The sequence below is a fragment of the Etheostoma cragini genome, chromosome 9 (assembly GCF_013103735.1).
Source record: "Etheostoma cragini isolate CJK2018 chromosome 9, CSU_Ecrag_1.0, whole genome shotgun sequence".
Taxonomy (NCBI): Eukaryota; Metazoa; Chordata; class Actinopteri; order Perciformes; family Percidae; genus Etheostoma; species Etheostoma cragini.
In genome coordinates this window covers 19067446-19082039 of record NC_048415.1, presented here as the reverse complement: position 1 = coordinate 19082039, position 14594 = coordinate 19067446, and the positions used below count along the sequence as shown (strand labels likewise).

Here is a 14594-nt window from a genome sequence, read left to right as displayed (position 1 = left end):
AGTAGTGTATGTAAGAGCATTTCACATGTGTTTGTGAGAGGTAATTCTGAATAATGTCCCTGACGGCCCCTCATAGAACTCGGTTATGTGTGTGTGTCTTTGCATGTAGGCGGCGTGTATGTCAAGCTATAATCCTGGCACGCTTGAATGCATCTTTGAAAAAATGTGTGATCCATTTGCTCCTGCCAGATGCTCTGGAGGAAGACATTGAGCATGTATGAAGACAGTCAGTCACACCTTTCAAGAAGCAGCTGAAAGAGCACCTACAATCCTCTACTGGTGTTACATTTGGAAAAGATTGGCCTTTGAATTTATAATGGCTGACATGTGTTTTGGTCTGAGCCATCAAACCAAGGAAAGTTTCAAATTTCACACACACTTGAAATGTCTTAAATCATAACCATGACTGCGCTGTGTCCTTGGCCTGTGGCAATCAGACCAAAAACCATCTATCTTTCAAGTGCTGGTAATGGCTGGCCAGGGAGCCTCATCTCCTTCTACTGTATCTACCTGTATGACTAAAGACATTGAGAGATAGCGCTCTTCCTAAGATGCCATCTTCTTTCTGTCTTCCCTTCGGCTAGATATGAATACAATCTTACTATCACACATAATTCAAAGTACTAATTCCTAAATGAAACGGCACTGTATGATTCAGATTTTGTGGTTAAAAGTTCATTCCCAATATAAAAAACAGTAGGCCTTGATGTGATAAATTGAGGGACACTTTTGAATTACCGTGAGCTCTATGGATATCATCAAATATTGCATATTTATAAACCTTAAAGTTTTCATCTTTAAAAGTTCAGTCCAGGTGGATTTGGTGACACCTAAGGAGTATTTACCACACTCCTTTACCACGGCAGCACTGTGGCCCAATGTTTAGCACTGTGGCAACACAGCAAGAAGGTGTAGGGTTCAAACCCTGGTTGTCCCAAGCCTGTGTATGTGTGTGTGTGTTTTCTCTGGGTACTCAGGTTTTCCCCACCACTAAAAATATGTTCCTCTTTCTAACAAGCTGATGTGTGGGGAGCATCTGGCGTCATAAGACTGCCGTGCATCATCCAGTTGGGTGCTACACGTTGGTGTTAGAAAGCAGTCCCCACCGTGACGTGCTTTGAGTGTCAATGATAAAGCACTATATAAATGTAAAGAATTATTATTATTATAATTATTTCTTAATTACAATAATTACAACTCCTGTTGTTTCAATAGAGAAGTCAATCAAAATAAATTGCCGATTGTTTTTATGCTGCACACAGTGCAGTTGGTTTCCACACAGCTGTGGCTTGATTGTAAAAACTACATTTTTGATGAACAATTGCTGCTGGCGCTAACATCCGTGACCAACCTATTTTTGTTTCCTGTGACTGCATCTTTACGAGAGAAGCCACTCAATGCTTCACCAGGTAAAGGGTTTCCTTGGGATCTTCAAGCAGTGGCAATTGTTGAGTTAGCAGGAACGTTAATACATCTCTGACACAGCCATGGTAGAGGGAACAGTGACCTGATGCTGTTATCAATAAGACAAATTTACAAACCGTACCTCTGGATATCATGCTGCATCGTTTCACACCAATCCATCGTGCATTTGTAGGTGATATGAATTCAGCCCTGGGATCGCGGACTCTGACACTAACAATGACACCTAGTGTATGGAGATTTAATTCAAGAGCATAACAGTGTTGAGACAATGCCAGCTATGAATAGTGTAAAAAATGGGTTTGATTTTATGAAAACTTTAAAGGTTAGAACATAACATGTTCAACGTGTGAGCCCCCTGCAAGAATGGACTAGACTAGTGAATCCAGAGACTTTTACTACAGCTTTTCAGTCTCCAATGATTGCCTCAACCCATGACATATACCGAAACAATAAAATATCATGTGCACATTACAAATAATCTTTTAACTGCACAGACGTGAGTCCCGCAGTGAGGCAGCGGTTGCCATTAAGTCCTCAAGACACACACAAAGCGGTGTCCCGAATTTCCATTATATTATTAAAGGGTGAATTAAGATAGGCCCCTGCCATGCTGTTGAGGATTTACTTATCCCTGATGAATCAGCATGATACTGTATGCCATGTGTTTCTGACCTACTTACAGTAGCATGACCCATGCAAACATGAAGCGATAAACAGGTATGAGCTGCCTGCACATGCTTAATAAATTGAACCAGTACACTGTCACACGATCTGCGCTGCCTCACAACAACATTACAGTCTAAAATCTCCCAGCTTTAGTTGTTGGCATGTTTCTCTCTCAGCCCTCCCTCTTTTTTTCCCCTCTTTCTCTTTCTGTCTGTCCTGCTGCTCTGACAAAAGCATTTAACCACCAATTCCAGATATCTGAATTCAAATTGAAATGATCATTTTATTTAGCGTCCATTGAATCCCCCAGCTTTTCTTTCTGTCTTGTTTTGCAGTGTCCACTCTGTTTTTCTCTGGCCATCATCTCCATCCACCAGTCCTTCATTTCCAACCAATTTTTTTTATCTTACCTTCACTTGTTTTTACTAAAACAATTGTTTTAGTTTAGGTTTAAACAACATTATTTGTATGTTTATTGATACAGTTTCTCTTTACTGGCTTGTGTGCAAGGCCTCAATGGATTTTCAGAGAAGAAACTTATTAGCCTTAAAGGCTGTGTTTGAACTAAAATGACATCATCATTCTGTAACTGCTATACTACGTCTTTGCATGTGTGTTTGTTTCAGTAATTTGAATTTATAAACGGAATTGTTTAAACCACAATACACTCTCTCTTGTGCCTCAATTCGATTCCCCTTGCCGCTGGAATAAAACAAACTCACTAGGCTTGTAGGGGAACAGATTGTTAGATTATTTTGTTTGGTTACTCCCATTTAAAAAAAAATCTTTTGTCTCAGCAGGCCTTTGTTTATGTACGTACGTCCCCCTTCTTCCTCCGTGGTTGTAGTAGAGTCCCGTGGTGAGGATCGTTTTGAATAATAACCTACTGCAACAAAACTATGACCCCTGGTGATAAGAAGTGTGAAGGCACTTTGGGCTCTTTACATAATAAAGATCAGCACAACCCTTTTGGCACAGTTGCTCTCCACATCAGATGTAAATGAGAGCTCAATGATTATAATGAGAACATTATGATTCTGTTCATGTGTGTTTGGCAACTCAGGCATTAATATTCTCTCCAAGCCAGATTAATCAGTTGAATACACAATTAAAGTAGCTCCTATTATGCAACCGCTCTGGTGGAGAGGGCTCAGTGCAGGGCTTTACACGGCTTTTTGTGTCCTGGGGCATCTTTTTCAAACAATCTTTTTATTGTTTCATTTTTATACTTTCCCCAACTCCAAACAGGTTTGTACGCATGTACCTTCAGTACGTGACATTTTCAGTAATTGACACAGGTCATCTGTTAAAAAGATAAATAATAATACAAATTTGATCTTAAAAAAAGTTGTTAACACAGTTCTTATCTCCAGGCTGCAAAACAAGTGAATCAGTGATCAAGCTGCTTTGTGCAGTATTTTGTCCTTAAGACTGTGAAGGAAATGAGGCAGGAAATCATTTTAAAATCATTACAGTTTCCATATTTATTTAATTACTTTTTAAAACTCTGCATTGTTTTTTTTTGCCTGCAATCATAGACAGTATAAGAAATGGACACAGCGACACCATAGATTTTGACAAAGACCAGGCTATCAGAAGCACTTTTCCAGTGATGACCGAGCATAATGCACAGCCTCAAACTGAGCTTGAAGACGTAGATGTGACGTGAGCAACCTGTCTGTACCTCTGCCAAGACAAATCGGTATCTTTCTGAATCTTGCAGAGACGGCGAGCGTAGGCATATGTTGGGAGATAACATAGGCACAGGCTAATTGTTACTAACTAAAATGCTAGTTAGATAACATTAGTAATTAAACCTAAACAGCTAATGTGTGTTGAAAATGCCAGCAAGCTTTTCCTGACTATATCGTAATTTCTCTACTGTGCGACAGGAAGTCACATTAAAACACAACATTAGATGCAAGGCAATGGAACCTTTTATACATTGTTGTTTCTTTAGAAATAAACAATGGACAAATAGACTCTTTCAAAGTTATTCGCTGTCAAAGTGCCGCCAAAATGATTGGGAGTCAATGGAATGCTAACGACAGGTGATGGCTAACCAAATATCATTGATTATTCACTGACCTACATATCCCAAAAAGAAAGCTGTTCTCTTGATCATTTAACTTAACACATATAACAAATATCAGTCAAATTAATGGTTTGACACAGAAACTAGCTTCAAAAAGGCCAAAAAATGCGGGTAAAAATTGTTAAATGCGGGTCTGCGGAGCACCTACCCCAGCTAGCCTAGCCGACCAGCAGGCTGCAGCTAGTTTTGGACAGCTCTCTAGCTGCTGCCCATCGTCATAATATCCACCGGTCAAATCTTAATATAGGCTACACAGCGAATACAATCACAGGTAAGAAAATGGCTAAATGTTACAATTATATGTGTTAAAACAAAATGCACCCTAGTTTAATGTCTTATCTTTGCCATCATGAGGTATCTCCCCCCCCCGTTAGCGTAGCATCGCATACCTGTAACCCAGCCAGCTACAAAGAACTGGTAAGCCTCCAGACTTTTAAAAGCTTTGAGATCAGCACCAGTGCCCAGGGATAACTGGTGTTACAGATTGTGTGGACTGAAGTCGGGCAGACTTACCGATTTAATGAGGGCTGTGAAAACGGAGGTAGGGAGTGTCACAGCCCGGTCTGTGACCCCCAGATTTCTTGTGTTTTCTGTTTGTTTTTCCCTGTCAGTCTTTCCGTGTGTCTCCTCTCCTGACTTCCTCTGCAGGGTGCGGCACTGCAGGCATTATTGGGCACACCTGGCTTCTATCACAATCAACAGCAGTACAAGAAACCCAGCTCTCCAGTCACAGTCAGATTATTTCCACTCACAATGTGGTAAACGCCTCAGGCTTTCATTCTCAGTCTCTAGTGAAAAAACATTTTTAACTTTGAGTCTGTGTTCTGAATCTACTTCTGTGGTCCACACTACAGCTTAACATAACAGGAAGAAGGGAAGGGTTGGTATCCAACCGATCTCCAACTTCTCCAAATACCGCTCTTTGTGAGCACCTACCAGATGCCCTACCTTGACCAATAATGGCGCGACAACTTCTTGTTCAATAGAAGCCAGGAAGAAGAAAGTATTATTATTACAGTTTATTTAGTAGTATGTATTTAAAACTGATTGAAACTAACTTTCTGCTAATCTATTACACTGTCCTTTGCAAACATGTTTTTTTTACACGTGTTTGCAAAGGGTCTATATGGGGAGCTTTACAAATACAATTTGATTGGTTGAAGTGTAAACCAAATGGCAGCCCAACAAAAGATTACAGGACAGAGAGGCCTGTTACATAAAAATTGCTCTATAGGCCTTAAAAGACACTGTCCTCTGAAAAACACCCCCATCCTCCTTGTTCGCTCAAGCAGCAAAATTATGACTCACATCACATTTATAGTAGCAATGCCCTCTAGTGGCTTTGGTAATTTTGATGGTAGCAAAGCAAGAATTAAGGTAATAAAGTATTTTTTAAAAACACAGTACTTTAACATTTAACTTTACGCAACAAAATTAACGCAGCATGTTTTGTGTCACGTGCGTAACCAAAAGCTAAGTAACGTAACAGATGTACGGATTTTAACCCAAACCATGACTTAACCAATTTGTACTTGTAATTTGTACTGCCTGAACATAATTAAACTAACATAATTAACGTGTTTTACACTGCGACAATTACGTCCTTTAGATATGAGGATGGAAACGCTCCTGTGGGGGGGGGGGGGTGTAAGTTCATGAAACGCTCCAATGGGTTGCATTAAATGGTAGGAATAACTGACCTATAAATGTTGTTTGTTTGGGAGGAGTTGTTGCTTTTAATACAGGGAAACATTCATATTCAAAACATTTATAAGTAAATATAATGTAATTTGTTGAATAAAAAAAGTATTGCACCTTTACTTTGATCGGCATTTTTTGTTTGCCAAAGGAGGAAAAATTGTTGCAGTCCTACACAGTAAACATGGTGTCACTGATCACTGACTTGTAACACATCCCAAAGAGGCTAAAAAAAAACGTATTAGGGAGAAAAGGGAGAACAAAGGAGACAGGAGGTGAAATATGAGGAAAGGGAAACAGGAGTGGAAAGGGGAGAGGTAAACAAAAAGGGAGTCAGGGAAGAACAGGGTCCTACTTACAGCTCAGGGCTGGGAGGGAAATGACAACACACAGTAGCTCCCCCCCACCTGTACATCATTCACATTTTGTACTTACAATCATACACAAGGCTATCACACTTTACAAAAGTGAAACATTCAACGCGCCTGTTATCGCTGCTTGAATTCTCTACGGCACCAATATATTTTTTGTTTATTTGTACACGGCAGTTGGAGAGCAGCAGCTGTGTGCAGTTCATTAGTTTCTAAAGATGATTGAAGGCATTTAGAGCTGGCTGGTACGTAAGTGATGCCATCCTTCTTTCAATACAGTTGTCAGTAGAGCAATGAACACATAGCTGCAAATATATATATATATATATATATATATATATATATATATATATATACAGTCAATTGCATAAATTGGATAGCTGGAGGAAGTTAGCCATGGATTTATTATGTCCTGCTCATAAACTTCTCAGTAATATACAGAGACATCCCCAGGAGTTAAATCTCTGGCCAGATTCAATATAGGAAGACAATAGGGGAGATCAACAACACTTTTTAGTTTTTTCAGGAGAATTTTTTGGTTACCTGAAAAAAGGAAGGGTATTATAAAGCCATTTTATTGCAAAGTTTACACATGTTCTAACCACTGTTTTTTTATTCTGGTTTTGACTCAAAACAGCAGCTCAAAATAAACAAGGTGCTACATGCTTGAAAAGTTCAAATTAAATTGAGTTGATAAGTCGTTCACAGTATGTATACAAATTGCTGCCTGCTAACTCAGTTGCCAAGTGTCTATTATTAGGTGGCACATAATGTCATGTAGGGATTACTTACTTTTGGTAGTGTGTAGGATTTCGCATTGCATGACAGAGCAAAATTAGCCTGATGTTGTCATACTCAGAAACTAGTCAGAATATGAGTCTGATACATTGATTGGTTGTACTGTGATTATGTAGTCTTTCAAAAGAACCAGGAAAGAAAATGCCTCTGCACACAATTGGATAGACCTACAACCAATCAGAGCAACAGAGTATGTGATGTATGCCGAATCTGATAGGAAGGACGGCGAAAACATCTTTCCGATCGACAATTGCCTTGATCGCATTTCTCTATTCCTCTTTTAAAATTAATTTGCTGTCGATATCTTCTATAACAGATGTAATGGTGGAATCTGCACATCTCAGTTCTCAAGCGGTAGCCATCTTTGTTTTAAACAAATTCAACCCAAGCGTTCTTTGGTGACGTGGTTGATTACGTTACTGTTGCTCATCTGTCCATCATCGTATAAAGCCCGCCCTGACAATTTGATTGGTTCAAACAGCTCTGGTTCGAGCGTAGTTAGTCCACAACTGATCAAATCGAGACCGAACTTCCCAACCTCAAATGTTGTGGGCAGGGCTAAGTTCGGCTGGCATCCAGGTTAATACAAAATGGCCTCGGGGATGAACTTGTTTTGGTGGAACGTCTGTACTTTGTTGTTGTTTCAGTTGTGCAACAGAAAAATCAGATTGGACAGATAGTCTAGTTAGTTGTCTGGATTTACCCTGCAGAGATCTGAGGAGCAGTTAAAGGTGCTCTAAGCAATGTCACGCATGTTTTAGGCTACAACATTGGTTGTCACATTACAGCAAACATGTCCTCACTACCCGCAAGCTGACTGTCCCCAGAACACACTGTAAAAAACCGCAGTCTCTACAGCCAGCCCAGGGTCTTCACATGGCAACAAAAACAACAGGGTCCCCACCTGCACCACGAAGCAAACACAAACAGTGTTCCAGCCATAGAATGTATTTATATAATATTAACAGTCTATGGTTCCAGCCAATTACCAACTAGAAGGATTTGGGGTTGGGGGTTGGAGGGGATAGTGTGCGGAAGCACAGAAGGGATGGGGAAGAGACGCGATGAGGAGGAGGGAAGGGCAAGGTAGACATTTTTTTTTTACATACTTTGAACGTCAACAAGAAGTAACGTCAACCAACATCGCTTAGAGCACCTTTATCCATCCTTATAAAAAGAGTTTAAAATGCCAACACAAAGAAAGCGGAAGGTGAGGGACATCTGGTCGAAACTTATGGACATCCGGCAGAATTTTTGGCGGCACCTGAAAATCCCCAAAAATGAAACAACGTCAACATATTTAAAAGAAGAGGTAAACATTTTGGGAATTGCAGTTGTTTTCTTTGATAGTTCTTACTTTTATTTATGAGAACATTAGTACCACTCTACTGTAGGCTACGGTTAGTGTGCCGGCAGTCAGTTAGCTTAGTTTAGCGAAGTGAGTGTAAAACAGAAAGCCTGACTAGCTATTTAAAAAAAAAAAACATAAAACCCTGTTTGTGACCTTTGGACAGAGCCAGGCTAGCTAGCTATGAAGGTGAACATGGTGAAAAATGTGAGAGCTTGTACAATACAATGTGAGAACAAAAAATCTGAACTTGTATGTTAAAATTTGCACTTGTTAAAAATATTCACACACATTTGATCTGAATTTGAAGTCACGGAAAGAAAAAAACACATTAGAGCTTGTAAAAAAAATCTAAACTTGTAAGTTGAAATTTGCATATGTGGAAAATGTTCACACACCTGTATTCTGAATGTGAAGTCACAGAAAAACTATTCACACATGTGTAGATTGATATTTACACGCACACTTTTGGCGATACATTTGGTGCAAAACTAATTTGTACCTGTGGACTGTAGAGTCTGTTGAGCTTTGAGCACAGGAAAAGTAGTTTTTTTGCAAACTAGTGCAAACTCTGTCCGGCTAATTCATGTAGCATGGAAGCTTGGTGGAATAGCATGCTAGCATTAGCAACTAACCAGCCTGCCAGCTTCTAAATAAATATTGTACCTTTAAATTAGTTATGAAAAACAGCCTTTAGAGACCCTCCAGGTATTATAATCTGTTCTCTGAAGTTTTTTTTTTTTTAACTTTCAGAGAACGTTCCTGAACTTTTCGTTATTGTTTTCTCATTATTCCTTGTCATTGAATTACATTTTTTTTTTTTTTAAATGACCATTAGAGAACTTCCAAGTTACGTTCCCTGGGGATCCCCGGGAGCTTTTCTTTTTTTTTTTTAAACCTTCAGAGACGGTTCCCAGAACGTTTCTAAGGGGTTCATTCTGTCTAAACAAGAAAATTAGGTTTAAGGGAGCAAGATGTGTAGCCTAACATCAATGTTAGTTTTAAAATGAAGAAGAAACAACACCGCATGAACACCCCATATTCACTCAAAGTCCAGTCACGAGGCTTCAATTTACTGCATATTTACATCTTGGCCAAGAGCACCTGCAAAATGCTGACCTTTAAACTGGGTTTCCATGGAGACGCCTGGTCGCCTTACCAACACGCACAGCTGGACAATGGCAGAGGTAATCTTGGCGTCACATAAAGCAAGTAAACACCTTTGTGCGCAGGACCAAAGAAAAAATGAGGACAGTTTATTGGAAAATTGTGAAAGAGATTGAGGCAGAAATGAAGGGTGCATTGAAAAGGGTTCAGAGGGTATAAAAGAGAGGTCACTGACGAAACAGTGTTCTGCTCTACTGCCCCCAAAAAACTCTTACATCTACAAGTTTATTGCAACTTATGTGCTCTGCAGTCTCGTCACGAAGGCTGCTCATATCACAGCAAAAAACCTGACTTCATTCATTAAAAAACATTGCCCTACATTTAGAAGCCCTGATTAATACAGCAAATGAATGGACACATTGTAACAGTTAATTAAATGTATGAAATACCATCTCTATTTTCTTTCACATTAATCTTAGTGACCACAAAAGTTTCTAAATTCTCATTGTGTGTTCCCCGAACATACACAGAATCTGTCTTATCACAACCAACAGGATAATAACTATTATTATGAAGAAGAAATAGTGAAACTTGAGTTTAAAATCATAACTCACTGAGATGCACTCATGATATGATATCAGACTGTTGGATAATTGGCCAAGTTTGCATTATGCAGTATTGTCTCTCTCTTGGAGTCTCTGGGTTACTTTGATCTATAAATAAGAAGAAAAAAATGTTCTGTCAAAATCTTGTTTGGGCAAGACTGCACCAAAGATCCAACTACAGCAAACAAAAGTGCAGATAATTTACAGCTGCATTCAAAAAGAAAACAGCTTCATTATCTCATCATGATTGGACATATCTTCCTTCTTTCTTTTTAAACATTGTATTTCCTCTGTTTTAAATCTCAAAAAGAAGAAGCTTCAAGCGATAGTGGATAGTATAGAAGTGACAGGAAAAAAAGGGGAAAGGGAGAGAGAGAGAGGGGAATGATGTGCAAAAAACATCCCCTGCTTGAGGTAAACTGGCACAATTGAGGTCACAGTATGCGGTACGTTTGTGAAGGTGTATCTAAAAATGGACGACAAATGGTGTCCAAGGCATTACGCACCATACTGGAAAGACAGTAATAAGTTTAATCACAGCTCACATCCCCGCAGGGATGAAGTATATTTTCTTTCAGAGACAAAAACACAAAATCTGTGTAGGAAGGACATTTTAAACATCTTCATGAACACATAGAAGAGGTTTAAAATGTCCTTCCTACAGTGTTTGCACAGGGCGCAGCTGCACACCCCGCTGACTTGACAATTAGGCCCTACACATTTACTCACACACCATGTTGATTTTCCAATTACACCTACATAGCCACACGTGCCGCTGACTGTAATTGGGCCTGTGTGGGACTCACAGATGTGCATAACATAATTTAGGACTGCTGGGGTTGTTGCAAATAATGCACAGCCATCAAGCTCCACTCAGAAATCAGATCAAATAAAGCCAAAGAGATGTGTTTGGATGAAAAATGATGAGATGTAAAGGTTAAGATTGCAAAGCACTCCTAACACCCGCACTGCAGAGCTTCCAGTCCTCCATGTAGGTAGTGGTTTTATATGTTCATACATAGCTGAGTAGTTCCAATAAAGTGAATTAAATATGTGGTAGCCTAATTACAAAGCTCATCTTACTGCAGTAAACTGAACTGGCCTACTTACTTACCTCAAGTATCTCTAAACGCAACGTTGTTGCACAGAAAATAAAGAAGAACGCAGAATTGGCACATAAAGAAATAACACGTTAAAGTGGCTACATGTAACTTTCAGTTTGGGTAGTGGTAGTGTTTAGGTGTGTAAAGGTCTTTTCCATACGGTTTTACATTGCTGAGTTAGCGTTACAGACACGTCATACAGTCGCATTGAATTTTTGTCTCAGGCAGAAAATCATTCATTCATTTACATTTTCAACACAAAACTTCATTTGGCCATCCATACGACTACCTGCCACAAATCATTATGTGACTACGCAGGAAAAATTGAAATCGGTCATTTAAGACCATTATGTGAAAAATGACAGAGCTTCAGAAACACTCAAAAGTTACATATAGTCACTTTAAGATACTGGACCTTGAGCATTGCTTCCATTTCTCCAAACAATTAGTTTTTGACAAATTGTGACTATCCTTTAGCTGGAAGATCTGCATTTAGGTCCTAAACACTTACCCCCCACCGACCCCTGCAAAAAAGAATCAGTAATTATATAAGGTGTACTTCTGTGGATGAATTTAAGCACATGTACAGATAACATGGCACCAGCTAAACATGCCAACACGTGTTTTCAAAAACTCAAAGGATCTGACTGGTAACAGCTTTCATCCATAAAGCTCAACATGTCTACATGCCTGTCTTCCATTCCACGTAGAAACAGTTGCCCCTTTTTAATCTAAGCAATAATAAGTCATAAACTCTACACCTTTTTCTTTGTGCTTCCCACTATACGGAGTGTCCATCTGGGGGCTCCAGGCTCCCACTCCAACTGCCAAATTAGATGTTACAGACATGTTTATCAACACAACTTCCTCTTCATCTCTCCCCTTTGCAAATCCCTGGTAGTTCTTATTTCATTATCTCCCTCTTATTACTGTGCTTTTCTCCTCTCACTGCACACTCACATATAGCTCCCAATCCATTATTACATGCCAAGCATTTAGTGTAAAATATTTAAACAAAAAAAGGTTTTAATTTGAAATCAGAAATATTAGAAATGTGCCACGTATTGGTTTGATTAGATCTATCTCAGTCTGAGCCAGCTGGAAATAAACGCTGGAGCAAACAAAAGGACAGAAAGAGAATAATGAAATGTACTCTTGTGGATTTCTTTCCAGCAGCTTACATCGCCTCCTGGTGGTAAACTATTATATTGCAAAGCACCTGTAATATGTTGCTGTACTTACTGTGTGACAAATGTTGTCTATCTATAAACAGCATGTCACATAATTGATGAATAGGAACAATTACAGAAAAGACATGTATCAGATACATTCTAGGCTTTGGTTAGATTCATTGTTGTCAAGTTTATCACATTCACTTAATTGCATTTTTAGTGTATTTGCGTGTGTAGCAAGGTGTCTGTATGCCATGTTAATTTATTCATGCAGGTGTTTACACTTACACACATCTATTACGTAAGCATCCCTGTATCAATATAACATGCCAAATACTGTAAGTCTGACTCAGATGGTGGAAAGAAATGTCACAGTGTTAACTCTCAGACTGTCTGAGAGTTAACACTGTAACATTTCTTTCCCCCATGTGTCTCTGCCTTGCACCATCTGCATAACACGCTGTGAAGGCCCAGTCTCATGTCTCTACGCTGCACAGGCTGGGTTGTGTTTCCATTTCCACGAACCATTTCATTTTTTCAATCTCTGTTCTGCCATGAGGTGATGTTCACAGTAGTCCTTTACAAGGTAAACAGCTACCGAGCAACACATTCATTTCGGTTTTTTATCCGGGTCATCCAGGACACAAGCTGAAATACGTTGATCTCGTTTCTTAAATTATAGGCTCTTGCTCAATTACAGAGCAAAATAGAATTGTGGATGAAACCGAGGAACTATCTGCAGTTAAGACACTCCCTTTACTTTAGTATTATATACCTCATGTCCCTCTGTCCTCCTTTTTGTGTCATGTTCATTGTCTGATCCGACAGGTATAAATGTTACTGTTAGTGTGTTCATTGTTGATTAAAAGGATCTCAGTTTACAAGAGGTTAGAAAGAGCTGCGTCTCTTTTCCCTGTTAACTGTTAAATGAACTGTTACAAGTGTTTGTAGCCAAGTTTAAGTGGTTTGGACATTGAAATGTGGGTAAATAAAACCCCTTAATTTGCACATTGCTATTGTGCTGACATGCACAAATGGTGCCTCACACACCCTGATGTCGCTATTATACTACAATAACATGTGTCTGCCACTCTGGCGTATACAAATGGTTTTTAGGAATGCCTAAAAATGTCTATTTGTTGTATACCTACAAACAGTATAGAAAACAGTATTAGGTTTTGAGAAATAGAAGGTATTTGGAGCCTAAATATTGAGATGCTGAGATGGCTGTTATCACACGGAGCTCAGCTGTGGAGTAGAGAGTCAAATCAAGGAGAGTACCCACTGGCACTGCTTCAGCCCCTTTATTAATCAGATTCATCATAATGGGAGTAGATGTATGTGTGTGTGGGTTAGAGGGCTGCGAGAGAGGACAGGGAGGAAGATAAGATAGATAGATAGATAGATAGATACTGTAGATACTGTAGATACTGCATGGTGTCAAGTACACTCCCTCATACTTCTTCAGATTTGATGGGAAATGGGCCAGATGTAAACAAGCTGTAAATTATCCCAAAGCTAGCACATGCAGTCACCTTAAATCTGCAGAGAAGAGTGAAGAAGGATGCCACAAATGCTCCAGTGGAAATGCACACAGTGTGGGATGCAGTCACCGTCCACCTCCTCCTACATCATTCCTATCACTCAAGTACTGCAGCACTGGAGGGCTTCAGTCCCATAAAACATCAGTGAATGAGAGCCCCTGACAGGTCCTCACAGTTCTCCACCACTCAACAGATGTGAAATGGCCTGATAGACTTCTCAGAGAGAGGTGAGGCGGGGGAGGGGTGTCAAGGTAAGGGCTGATGTAAAGGTCTGTCTACACTGTGCAATATGAACAGATTTCCACATTTTTATGATTGTTTTAAACAAAAAGTCTTGTTCCTGGCATTTATTGCAAATCATAATGTGTCTTATAGTGCTCTAGCTCCCTCTAATGAAGAGTGATGCTACTACACCGCAATACAATGTGCAGCTTTGCCTTATAACGTTACAATCACTGTAAAACATGGTAGATAAAAAAACACGCATCTGGATATCTCTGTCAACTTTTCATGGAATAGGAACATTTTTATTATCAAATAGTTTGCTGGCCTAAGAGAAAAAAAAACTAACCATGAATGAATATTTAAAACTTTAGCTTATAAACATAAAAAATAACCAAATATGGTGATCGACTATATGGTTTTCACTGAACTGCCTCAAT

The 14594-nt window shown here is 39.3% G+C and overlaps 1 long non-coding RNA gene across 1 annotated transcript in view; it reads left to right on the top strand.

Annotated features, from left to right (window-relative positions):
- Window positions 1-14594, top strand: part of LOC117950360 — a 340112-nt gene that overhangs the window by 189698 nt on the left and 135820 nt on the right. The window lies entirely within an intron of this gene.